The sequence below is a fragment of the Mauremys reevesii genome, linkage group 17 (assembly GCF_016161935.1).
Source record: "Mauremys reevesii isolate NIE-2019 linkage group 17, ASM1616193v1, whole genome shotgun sequence".
Classification (NCBI taxonomy): domain Eukaryota; kingdom Metazoa; phylum Chordata; order Testudines; family Geoemydidae; genus Mauremys; species Mauremys reevesii.
The window spans coordinates 11,823,232-11,836,636 of NC_052639.1; the positions used below are offsets into that span (position 1 = coordinate 11,823,232).

Here is a 13,405-nt window from a genome sequence, read left to right on the forward strand (position 1 = left end):
AGTGTTCCCAATTTTTGCTTTAGCCCCTGGCTGTCGGCCAGGGCACTTAAACAACAGCTAATGGTACAAAGCGATGAAAGGTGCAATATGGCTAGTAACCAATCTTGGCTTTTAAGCTGGCTGATCGACCAGGGGGCACTAGCAGCAAATAGTACAAAGGACTGGTATACAGTCATCCTCAGTTCAATTTATGGAAGGGTTTGGATGAGTGCAATATAGCTAGTAACCTCTCTGCTGTCATGCAAAAGCAAAAAGCATGCTTCTGTGTTAGCGCTGCTGAATCGCCTCTGTGGCGGCATCTAGTACACCTCACGGTGAAGTACAAACGGCAAAACAAGCTCCATGATTGCCGTATGGCATCTGCCAGGGCAATCCAGGGAAAAGGCACCGTGCTTGTCTGCGTTGCTTTCCCAGACAGGTGACTGGCGACATTTGCAGAACCACCAGCGACAATGATTTTTGCCCCATCAGGCACTGGGATCTCAACCCCGGAAGTTTCAAGAGGCGAGGAGGCCTGCGGGGCTATGGGATAGCTAGGAATAGCTACCCACAGTGCAATGCTCAGAAATCGACGCTAGCCACGGACCATGGACGCACACCACCGATTTAATGTGCTTAGTATGGCGCTCCGCGATTTTATAAATTCTGTTTCAAAACCGGTTTATGCAAATTCGGAATAATCCCATAGTGTAGACGTACCCTAGATCTGGCCCCAGTTTGGCTCTGTGGATGCTCAGATACCAGAGAAAATAATAAGAGTAGTATAGAAAATTTTGCAGTCACTATGGGCATAACTATGACGATTGTTCGTGTTTCACTCTTATATATTTGCTTTTCACTGCCTTTCCCTTTAGTCTTGTAGTTTACAGGGTAAAACTAAACATCTCTTCAGATACCAGGGAGTGTTTATGTCCAGGTTCTGCTGCCATCGTGTGACCATTTCCTTCCCCTCCTTTCTGTCCAAAGCGCAGAGCCCAGTCCCTCCAGGAGAGGACATCTTTCATCTTTCCTTCCTCAACAGCCCCTTCCTTGGAGAGCCTTTGCTGGGGGGCTGGCAGCCATTTCTGAGGATTAATTTCACACCATATTTGGTGTTGATATATAGATTTTACAGGCAGACTAGATCACTAGGGACCTCTGCTCTGACCTGATTCAGAACAGAGTCCAGAGAATTTTATCCAGTGACTCCTGAACAACCACCCCAAGATCTTCTGGCTGAACGAGGAAGGTTCATTCAGAAAGTCATTGTGTTTGGATGTAAAGGTGGGAACTATGATTGAAGGGTTATTTAATGTTGTAAATGTTGTAACTTCTACATCTAGACCTGGGGTGGCCAACCTGAGCCTGAGAAGGAGCCAGAATTTCCCAATGTAACTGCCAAACATGCACCTTTGTAGTGCAACTGCTGAGTCAGTTGTGAACCTTGCTACCATTATCATTATCCCTTCGAAATGATGATGGTGATGGACACTCGGCTCGATATCCCAGTGTGCCCTGGACGTCTACAGGTTGCATTAGCCAATCCAACCATTCGGCACTTGCAGATGGGCACCTCTGTATTGTGCCTGAGTCTTGTACAGCTATGAGAGGCTGGTAGATGCCGATATTTTCCCCTCTTTTTAACCAGCACTAATACCAGGCCAGGCCAGGGCTGGGAAGAGAGAGAGAGCAGCAGGTTTCCCCAATAGTTTCCTGCTTGATTTTTCTTGACTAGCTTCACCTCTGCACCAACTTGCACTTTTCCTATGTGAGCCTGGCTAGCTCAGTTGGCAGAGCATCAGACTTTTAATCTGAGGGTCCAGGGTTCAAGTCCCTGGTCAGGTGATAAACTTCTCAGTATGATTGTAAAAATCTGACTTTCTGGATTCTTCTTTGGTGTTACTCTTTCTCTTCAGGATTTTCCTTTCCTAAGAAGGGCCTTTGTGTGGGGGGGATTGAAGGAACAACTCCTTGACATCCCCTCTGTCCTTGCAGCCTGGAGGAATAAAGGCCTCTGGGCATAGAGCATGTTCCTCCCCTGCACACACACACACACACATTCACTGTTCAGAAGCAACGTGCTCAGAAGCCTGTTGTGTTTCATTTCTTAGGTTCTGCTGCCATCGTGTGACCATTTCCTTCCCCTCCTTTCTGTCCAAAGCGCAGAGCCCAGTCCTCCAGGAGAGGACATCTTTCATCTTTCCTTCCTCAACAGCCCCCTTCCTTGGAGAGCCCTTTGCTGGGGTCTGGGTGGGGAACAGCCATTTCTGAGGATTAATTTCACACCATATTTGGTGTTGATATATAGATTTTACAGGCAGACTAGATCATTAGATACCTCTGCTCTGACCTGATTCAGAACAGAGTCCAGAGAATTTTATCCAGTGACTCCTACAACCACCCCAAGATCTTCTGGCTGAACGAGGAAGGTTCATTCAGAAAGTCATTGTGTTTGGATGTAAAGGTGGGAAATGATGGGGAAATTGGCCCCTCTTTCAAGTTTAAATGTTGTAACTTCTACATCTAGACCGGGGTGGCCAACCTGAGCCTGAGAAGGAGCCAGAATTTCCCAATGTAACTGCCAAACATGCACCTTTGTATGCAACTGCTGAGTCAGTTGTGAACCTTGCTACCATTATCATTATCCCTTCGAAATGATGATGGTGATGGACACTCGGCTCGATATCCCAGTGTGCCCTGGACGTCTACAGGTTGCATTAGCCAATCCAACCATTCGGCACTTGCAGATGGGCACCTCTGTATTGTGCCTGAGTCTTGTACAGCTATGAGAGGCTGGTAGATGCCGATATTTTCCCCTCTTTTTAACCAGCACTAATACCAGGCCAGGCCAGGGCTGGGAAGAGAGAGAGAGCAGCAGGTTTCCCCAATAGTTTCCTGCTTGATTTTTCTTGACTAGCTTCACCTCTGCACCAACTTGCACTTTTCCTATATGAGCCTGGCTAGCTCAGTTGGCAGAGCATCAGACTTTTAATCTGAGGGTCCAGGGTTCAAGTCCCTGGTCAGGTGATAAACTTCTCAATATGATTGTAAAAATCTGACTTTCTGGATTCTTCTTTGGTGTTACTCTTTCTCTTCAGGATTTTCCTTTCCCAAGAAGGGCCTTTGTGTGGGGGGGATTGAAGGAACAACTCCTTGACATCCCCTCTGTCCTTGCAGCCTGGAGGAATAAAGGCCTCTGGGCATAGAGCATGTTCCTCCCCTGCACACACACACACACAGACAAACACACAGAATATCCCTAAGGAATTAGAATCACCTGCTGCCTTCCCCTGTCCTGCTGGATCCCCAAATGAAGATGCCCTTCAGCCCAAACCCATGTCCCCTCTTTTCCCAGTGCCCCTCAGACCCAACCCTCAGTCCCTCCTATGCTCACTGCTCCTCACTCCCAACTGGAGCCTGCTCCTCTTCACCCTTCTCCTCTGTCCCAACCCACAGCCCCCTCCTATTCCCAGTGCCCCTCAATCCCAACCCACAGCCCCCTCCTATTCCCAGTGCCCCTCAATCCCAACCCACAGACCCCCCTCCTCATGCTGCTCCTCAATCCCAACCCACGGCTCCCTCCTTCCCTCCAGCAGCAGGTGCTTCAGACCCCCTCAGGAAGATTTTCTTGCAAGGTTTCGTGTATGAGTCTGCATGTGGATTTCACAGTATGTTGGAAATAGGTTGGGTTGCTTGCCGAAATGATCACTGGTGGCTGGTGTTGGATTCCCAGTCTCCATGTTATTGGGGCAGGAGAAACAAAGTGTTGTTATCCTTGATGTGTGAATCAAGGACTCAACCCTGGGTGTAAACTAAATGAGCTGCCCACAAATTCTGGCAGCCACAATGAGCATTTGGTGCGATAGCTCAGACCTGCCCCTGTCCCAGAGGGAGGGGACCACCTGCAAGGGGCTTGGACCACTGACCTATCAGCTCTTAACTCCCAAACTTTCAGTAACTCTATTATCAGTGCCAGTGAGTGTAATTTAAACCATAAGAAAAACCACACTGGGCTAGACCAAAGGTCCATCTAGCTCTGTATTTTGTCTTCTGACAGTAGCTAATACCAGGTGCTCTAAAAGCATCTCAACAAGGCACCACTGGGAGTTGAACCCAGGATCTCTTGTTTACAAAACAGGTACTTTAACCAGCTAAACCATGGTGCCTGCCTGTGGCTAAAGTAGAGTGTCTGCTCACACCTGACTCCCTGCATCCCCACCTGGGCCCCACAAAGCAGAGCAGCAGGTGAGGTTTTTCTTGCAAGCTCTGTGTGTGTATGAATCTTTGGCCAGGTCTGCACTACAAAGTTATTTCAGCAGAATTATATTGCTCAGGTGTGTGAAAAACACACTATGCTCCCTCGGTTGGCACTGCAATGCCACATCTGGTGACAAAACTGCCCTGTTTTGGTGACCAAATAAAACCACTTCGATGAGCTTTTTGCAGCAAACTTAAAGTGACAGAGTGTCAGTGTAGACGCTGCTGTTCATTATATCACCATAACTGGCCTCCTCCAGTATCCCACTATGCCCTCTGTGAACTCGCCTGCCCTGCATTCCTGCTACAGAGCCATGGGGCCCTCCCCTTTCATCACTCCGGGAAGTTCTGACAGCTGAGCCTGCTGCTCTGCTCCAGCAGCCAGGAGCAAATCACTGCCGTGGATGCTGCTCTCTCCCACACTGCGAACACAGAGCAGGGTAGCGGGAACTTCCTTACATGGGGGGGGGCACCGGCATCCGAACTGTGACACCCCCAGGACACCCCTTCCCTAGAGTAGGCTCTTACCTTCTAAACAGGGACGGCTGTTTTCTAGTAAAATCAGGAAAAGGGAAGGAGAAAACTCGAAAGAGGTTCCTCCTGGCACTCATGTCCGTGAACCCGAATACTCTCTCAGTCCTCAAAGAGAGACCTGGAGAAGGAGACTTGCTGAAGCAAAGCCACAGGGTCTCTGAGGTTTCCCTGGCCCCTCGCCCCTGTCCTGCCTGGCTGATGTCAGCATCTGTCTGTGAGGTCACCACCTCCCCACCACCTTTGACCAATAGTCTGAGGTCCTGCAAAAGGCCTTTGTGATGTCACTGCCTGTCACAGACTCACAGATCCTGCCCACTCTTGGCCCCGTGCGGTCCGTGGGGGGTGCCCCTTTCAGTGCGACAGCCCTTCACGGGGGTCCACTCTCTCTCGGGGTCAGGCCCCCCACCTCCTGGAGCCGCACCTCTCTGAGCCTTAGCACGTCTGTCTCTCGCCGTGGGCCCCCTCAGGGAGTCCACGCGCTCTGGACCCCCTGGGCCTCCTCACCCCCGAAGGGGATGATGCCCCCTGTTCTCTAGCCCGGAGTGACCCTCAGCCAGCATAAAACAGGAGGGTTTATTGAGAGTTGAACACAGCACAGGAAACTCTCAGGGCCTCAGGCCTGGCCTCTCACAGTAACAGCACATCCCAGTCCCCTTGCAGCCAGGTGGGCTCTGCCTGCTTCCCCTCGCCAGCCCAGAGCCCCCCTGCTTCCCAGCTGGGCCTCCGATATCCCGGGCCCCAGGCCCCACCTCTGTCCATTGTCTTTTCTCCAGGTAAACAGGGTTGCCTGGGCCTCCTCCCCTCTCTGCCCCCCTCTGGCTGGAACAGGTTGGTCACGGGGTCCTCTCCCACAGCCCATTGTCCTCTCACTGGCCAGAACTGGCTGTGACTCCTGAGCTGGGTGTCCGGGTCACCAGGTCACCAGTCGCTGGGGTCTCCATCCTCCAGGCCATCAGCCAGGGTCCCAAGTCCCTCTCCGATCCTCTGTAACAACAAACTCCCTCTCCCCTCACCTCGTTAAACCAGTAACACCCGGGGACACTGAGTCCCGCTCCCTGTGCATGCGAACCACTGGAAAACACAGAAAACCCTAAGAAAATCCCCCACTTCGTCACAGAGCCCAGCAGACCTCTCCTCCTCTGGGCACCTAGAGCAGAGGCGGCTGGTACTGACGGCTCCAAGGGAAGGCTTAAAAGCCACAGAGCAGCCGAGGGCAGGGCAAGAGGAGGGCAGGACCATGCCTATGTGTGGCCAGCAGACAGGCACAAAAACACCCAGCCAGGCTGCTCCCTGCCATGCCAAACCCCACTGAAGGCCACCCACAGACCAGCATGTGGAGAGGCTGCTGATGCTCTGTGGCCATTATCGAAGATGGTAGGAAAGCAGGGCCAGCCCCCCGGTGGCGCCTCTTACCGTTCCCACTCTCTGTGCTCACTTTGGCAGTGGGGCAGGAGATTTTACCCCAGCTGGCGAGAAGCAGAGAAACACCCAGGCTCCCAAGGTGCTATGTAGCAAGTACCCTCCAGCACAGGGACAGGCGCACACTTGGAAGAGGGAAACTGCTCCACACACTAGCCCGGGCAGCCGCCCATTTTCTCTGGCAAGTGAGGAAGGGCAAAGGCGAGACTGGAAGCACCTGGGGCTCATGCCCCAGCCTTTGTGACACCCAACCCCCAACTCCTTCCCGGGGCTCTAGCTGAAGCCAGAGCATTGGTCTGAGCGGCCAAGAAGAGGTTCTAGCCCTGAAGGGAGCAGGACGTTCAGCACAAAGGTAAAACTGCACAAGCACAACCACGAAGGGACTCGACCCCTCGATTGCCTGATTCAAAGTCAGACGCCTTATCCATTAGGCCACGTGGTCACACAGAAAAAGGCCCTCCAGGCACTTCTTTGGAAAAGGCGACACTGACACATCCAACAAAGTGGGGATTCACCCACGAAAGCTCATGCTCCAATACGTCTGTTAGTCTATAAGGTGCCACACGACTCTTTGCTGCTTTTGCAGACACTGTGTTTCTCAGGTCAGCTACTGAGGGGGGCCAAGACTCCCTGGGCACAAGAAGTCGCGTTCCCAGTGAGATATGAGACTTAATTCTCTGGAGCCAGGTGCAGGGTTTGGCAGGGAGGCTCAGGCATGGGGGATTGGGGTGCAGCGGACGGACCGGCTGTCTAGGTGCAGAGATTTAGTTGCACTGAGGCACAGGAGGGAGGAGGAGGAGGAATCCTGCTGACAGGCAGTGGCCAGGGCCGGTGCAACCACTAGGCAAACTAGTCGGCTGCCCAGCGTGCCAAGTGGTTGGTGGCACCAAAAAGCGCACTCAGGGTGGGCAGTGGAGTGGAGGTGAGCTGGGGCAGGGGGCTGGGAGGTGCGGGGGGAGGGCTGCCCGCAGCAAGTAACAGGGGTGGGGGCGTGCAGGTGAACCGCTCCCTGTCCCAGTTCACCTCTGCTCCGTCTTCTCCCCTGAGCACGCTGCCCCCTGTCTAATTCTCCTCCCCTCCCAGGCTTGCAGCACTAAACAGCTGATTGGCACCGCAAGCCTGGGAGGCAGGAGAAGTGGAGCTGTGCTGGCGAGCTCAGGGGAGAAGGCGGAGCGGAGGTGAGCTGGGGTGGGGAGCTCCTGCAGGGGGGGCTTCCCAGTTCCACCCCCCCACGGTAAGTGGAGTGACCCAGCCCCAGCCTGCTCTGCTCCCCTGGCTCATGTTGGTGTTGGCTGGATTTGTGCAGGTGTTCATGTATGTTTGCAATTGTGTGTGTGTGCTCTGCTGCCCTCTGCCAGCGCGACAACTGTTTCTCTGTATGTCACAGCCCCCGTACCGTCGATCCCGGTGGTGATTTCCCCATGTTACAAGGGCTGGCTGGCCTGACCCTTCTCCCCTCTGCAGAGTGTGGTGCAGCTCACCCCCTGTGGGGCAGAAGTGCCAAGGTGCAGGGTGCTGGGCTCTAATGCACCTGGAGAGCAGCTCAGGTGAGGCTGGGCAAGGTAATAATAATTGGAGATATACCAATCTCCTAGAGCTGGAAAGGACCTCAAATGGGCATCAAGTCCAGCCCCCTACCTTCACTAGCAGGACCAATTTTTGCCCCAGATCTCTAAGTGGCCTCCTCAAGGATTGAACTCATAACCCTGGGTTTAGTAGGCCAATGTGCAAAGCACTGAGCTATTCCTCCCCCCTATAAGTCCATAGTGTTGAGCAGGAAAGAGGCACAGTGGAGATGTTTCCAGGGCCTCACATAACTTCTGCCATGTGGAGGGAAAGCCGTTGTTTCAAAGTCCTCAGCACAGCTAGTGGAAAATCACAGGTGAAAGATGGGAGCTTGGAGTCACATGGGCAAGTCCACATCCATGCTTGATTTTGCTCAGTTATTGCAGGATGGATACTTTGCAGGATACGTCAGATGGAACGTTCACAGAAAAGTCTGTTCAGTGTAGATGGGTGTCTGCCATGGTCCACTGTGAGTTGTGTCCTTTTGATGGGCCACTCACTGGCTAACTACCTTGTGGGCGTTACCCCAGGAGCAAACGTATTTGAAATACAAGTATGGAGCCAGTGCTCACAACTTCAAGTACAAAAATTATACATGCATACAAATAGCATCATCATATTCAGCAAATCATAATCTTTTCATACACATCTTACATGCCACATTTTGTACCAGATTTGTAGCAAATATATAACAGTGGTTGCAATAATGATCTATATGCTCATATTTTAATCAGATAATGTCACCTGATTTTTGCATCTCCTGTCAAAATACAACTGACACGTGTGGCTTTCTACAGAGTGTCATGATGTTAAAGTTGGAATTCAGTCTCTGTACTTGTGTGTAGGGGGTATTGCTTTGTGCCAGGCACACCGGGCTGTTAGCTGCACCCACTGTCCTTGCCAGGGGGCCCTGCTGAACCCTGGGCGGCTGCACTGCAGTGCTGGGGTGACTCTGCAGGGGGAGAAGCTGCTGTGGAGCAATGTTGAGCAGGTGCAGGAAGGAGCCGGGGTCACTATTCACATTCTGAACTGCACAATTTTCCAAATTTGGGAATGTCCGAGAACAATTCTAAGGGGAAGGTGAATGCAGATCAGTGACACTGGAGGTGCCCAGACCACCAACGGGGGCGGCGTGGAAATTAATAATGGGAAGATCATTTGTGAAATGAATCGTCACTGACAAGTATTGTCTCTGTCTTCACGTTGTGGTGTTAGTTAGAAGAATCAGGACATATTTTTACTATATTAATTAAACACTTAATTTTATTTAATCAAGCCAAAAACTTAGTGTCACTTATTTTTTCTCTGTCCTAGCCAGAATGAATTGAATTTCGTGACTTTCTGGAAAGTGCAGAGAGATTGAATGTGGGGAATTCAGTCTCTGTGTTTGTGAGCTGATGTTTTCCTCTCACAGGTCAGTGCCTGCATTGAAATACCCAGAGGGATCTAAGGGCTGGTGTACGCTGGGCACTGAACTGGCAGAGCGACGTCTCTCAGGGTGTGAAAAATCCCCACCCCAGACCCATAGAGTTAAGGTGACCTAAGCCCTGGTTAGAATTGTTCTGTCAATGCAGCTATTACAGGGATGGGAAAACCCCTCTAGTCACTGTCTACTCCAAAGTGCTATAGCAGTGCCACAGCAGCGTTTTAAGTGTAGACAGAGTGAAACTAGATCTGGCTCCAGTTTGCACTGTGGATGCTCAGGTACTAAGACTACAGTAATAATAATAATAACAACAATTCAGTGTTTCTGTAGTTAGCAGGATTTGAACCCACACAGGGCAACCCCAATGGATTTCTAGTCCATTGCCTTAAACACTCAGCTACAATTACTTCATATATGGGTGTTTGAATGTGGGTGAAGGACTCAGGCTGAGAAATGATTTTAAAAGGGGTTGTTTCATTTATTGGCCTGATTAAAAACTATGCCTAAAAGGCAGCCACTGTTGTTAGTACTTGTACCTGTGTAGGGACACCCCAATGGGTGTCAAGTCCATTGTCTTCACCAGGGGCAGTCGATTATTTTATCAAGGTACAAATTTCTTGGTCAAGTTCTAATCACCAGAGAAAACAATACACTGCTGATAAGAAGAAGTACATAAAAAGATTTTGCAGCCACCATGGGCATAACTATGATGTGTGCAGCCCAAGGTTTTCCTCCCCCCAGCCACACATCCTCACCCCCTCATGCTGGCTCGTCTGCTTGGCCCCCTGCCCCCTCTCGGGGGGCGCTGTGCAGCGTGGCTGGGGATTGTGCAATGGCCCAGCACCAGGCAACACAGAACGGACACCACACGCCCTGCCCTGCCTCACCTGAGCTACTCTCCAGGTGCATTGGAGCCCAGTGCCCTGCACCTGGGCCCTCCTGCCCCCAGGGGGTGAGCTGCAGCCCCCGCCACACTGCGCAGAGGGGAGAAGGGTCAGGCCAGCCAGCCCTTGTAACATGGGGAAATCACCACCGGGGGTCGACGGTATGGGGGCTGTGACATATGGAGAAACGGTTGTTGCGCCGGCAGAGGGCAGCAGAGCATTCGCACACACATACACACACACACACAATTGCAAACATACACAAACACATGCATGAATCCAGCCACACACACACACACACTTGCTAATATACACAAACACCCGCATAAGTCCAGCCAACACCAACACAACTACTAACAGATGCAAACACACACACAAATCCAGCCACATGAACACACACCTGCACAGCCACAATAACCCCACAGCTGCAATAACTCCCCCACACAACCACTGCAGAAAACCAGACATACACAAAAACACACAGAAATAGACACACACACACACACCATCCCCATTCTGTACACACACCTTGGGTCACTCACTGTGACACTGACCACTTCAATTGGATGGGGGGCCCAGCACCGTGGCTATTCCCTGCCCTCCAGGGCTTGTGTAGGTGGCAGAGTGAGGCCACAGGAGGCACGATCCAGTGCCAGCCAAGGGGGGCTTAGAGGTGGGGAGGGGGGCTGTGGTTTCTGCATCACCTGGTTCCTGGCACAGGCTCCTTCCAGGATTTGCAGTTCTTACCCCATCAGAACTTCCTGCTCAGCCCCCTCCTGCTGTGCAAGATGGTTGGGGGGGGGGGAGATGGGAACTTGTGAAGGTTTTTATTCTTCCTCTGAATCATGTAGCACTGGCCACTGTTGGTGATAGGATACCTTATAGGCCCACTGACCTATTTTGCTATGGAAAATCCTATGGTATATTAGATAGTGAAGTACATTATGCAGGGGAACAGGATTACACCTTTCACCAAAGCATCCAGAATTGGCCACTGTCTGAGGCAGAATATCAGCTAAAATAGACCTCAGAAAGTTCTGGTGTGGCATACTGTAATGTTCTATAATAGAAGATTGAAGAAGTAGACACATTTGTTTTGCCTCCCTCTGAAGCATTCAGCATTAGACACTATTGGAGATAGGACAGCAGACAAAATGGACTATTCATCTATTCCACCGCATGGTAGTGGTGTTAGCCAAATAGGCTCGTTCCCCCTGGAGCGTTCCCAATTACCCCAAGGAGGCACGGAGAGACAGGGGGACGGTTACCAGATTCTTTATTCGGTCAGCTGAGCGGGTGTCTTTCTCGGCTCGTGCCTGAGAAGGAGCACACTATACAGGCACGAAGCATGTTCTTTTATACCTACGAACAAACGACTTAGCATGTCAAATTCTGCTAACCCATGCATTCTTTACATTTGTGTCTTGGTAGAAATTAGGGACCACCTGTTCGCCTCCCCCCTTTCTTAACATCCTCTCCCATGGGCAGGCACATTTGTTTAACTCATTCCCATTTTTGGTATACAATACATATATATCTTGTGTCCATGTAATTTTGGACGGGGGTAGCAAATGGAAAAACAAGCGGGGAAAATGACAAATGCCTGAGGATATATTTGGCTTAAGCATATATCTGGCCTTATTTGGCTTAAGCATATATCTGGCCTTATTTGGCTTAAGCATATATCTGGCCCTTTTGTCTAACAATTCCCCCCTAAAAAGCAATTTGAGAGCCTTACGGCCCCCAGTCTTCAGCTTTTACTGGCTGATACATTGCCATCATCCGTTGATGTATCATTCGATTCACCACTCGTCGGACCAAGGTAACTACACAGGGAGCGAAGCAAGCTAGGGTTAATAGGGTTGTAATAAAGAATACAAAGAGAAAAACCTTCTCGGAGCCATCCTAGTTGCGGCAACCAGGATGTAAACCAATCTGTATTCCACCCACCCCAGGTTTGGACCGGGACGTGGGCTAACTTCCTCAATTCCTTTGTTATTTGTTTTACTGCTTTTCCATTGTCATCTATTTGTAAGCAGCAGTTAGACTCGTTTAACTTTGCACAGATTCCTCCTTCCTCTGCCAACAAATAATCAAGAGCTAGATGATGCTGATAGATCACATTTCTCATCTGAGTGGACTGATCGGCTAAGAGATCAAGAGCCTCAGCCGTCTGATTAGTTATTATTTCCAAGATAGCTTGCAGCCTGATTATCCGATTTAAGTTGTAAATGGGCTCTCTTGCCCCTGCGATCCATTCATTTGGATTCCATGTAGCTGGCCCATAATGTTTTATAATTCTCTCAGGGGGCCATTCCTGAGCTCCCCACGTTTGGGAGCTTCCAACGGTCAATGAGGAATCCACAGACCGCCTCTCCCTAATCAGATCATCGTACACCTTGACTCCCAATTTGCCTCCCTGTACCTGGGGTAGCAGGAAGAACAAGGGCCTAATGTAGCCGACGTAACATATTCCTGACCAATTTGGGGGCAGTCTTCGATAAGCGTATTGCCCACATATCCAATAGTGACCCTTTAGGGCCCAATTTCCTTTTGCAAAGGGGCCCTCCCAAGTCTCGGGGTAGTCCTCGGGGCCCGGCTCTTCATAGTATAAAGAGTTACCCATCTCTAGGGGACCCCCTAGTACGATGGACGTACCTTCGGGATTGCAATATTCACATTTCCACGCCCCAGCCCCTTCCCTCCAACCACAATTACAACCGAATTTAGGGCTATTGGTTGTAGACCAGAAATGGTTAAAATGGGTTACCCGAGTTCCATTAGAGTGTTGCCATGCCCACTGGTACCAGCGTACCACATGGTCCTTACTGATGGTGTTGTCGCGCTGGCAACTTATAAAGAGGGCATCAAAGAACCCATCCAGTCCTACGGCCTTACAACCCTCGCCAGTATGCTGTTGGTAGGAACATTGTACCCAGCTATGATTAGTGAGTTGTACGTGGGTGTCGTTCCATCGCCCTTGATATTTAGAACAGTCATACGTGTGGCAACTAGGGTGATCGTGGCAGTCAAACCCTAGAGATAAGGTCCAGTCACATTGGCTTTCTCCCACATACACTCCCTCTTGTCGAGTACGATTGAGACAGAGGATCCCTGTTCCAGAAGAATAGAGGCGCCAAGGACTGCTATCCTCAGTCCAATGTCCCATTCCATCATGGACTATACTCAAGTTACTGATCCACCATTTAGCTTGTACCGGCTGGGCTACCCAAGGCCACTCATTCCAATCCCCTGGACCCCCACAAACCCAGCAGCTGCTAAGATTAAAGGAATTAGCTATTGTCTCCCCTAGTTGCACAAACCTATTTTCCCAATCAGA

At 50.7% G+C, this 13,405-nt stretch overlaps 2 non-coding genes across 2 annotated transcripts; both read left to right on the forward strand.

Moving 5' to 3' along the window:
- Positions 1-1,751: 1,751 nt before the first annotated feature.
- On the forward strand, positions 1,752-1,824 carry TRNAK-UUU. The gene has a single exon. It is a non-coding gene; the product is annotated as a tRNA-Lys (tRNA).
- A 1,109-nt stretch (positions 1,825-2,933) lies between these two features.
- TRNAK-UUU lies at positions 2,934-3,006 on the forward strand. Its single transcript has one exon. It is a non-coding gene; the product is annotated as a tRNA-Lys (tRNA).
- Positions 3,007-13,405: the final 10,399 nt, after the last annotated feature.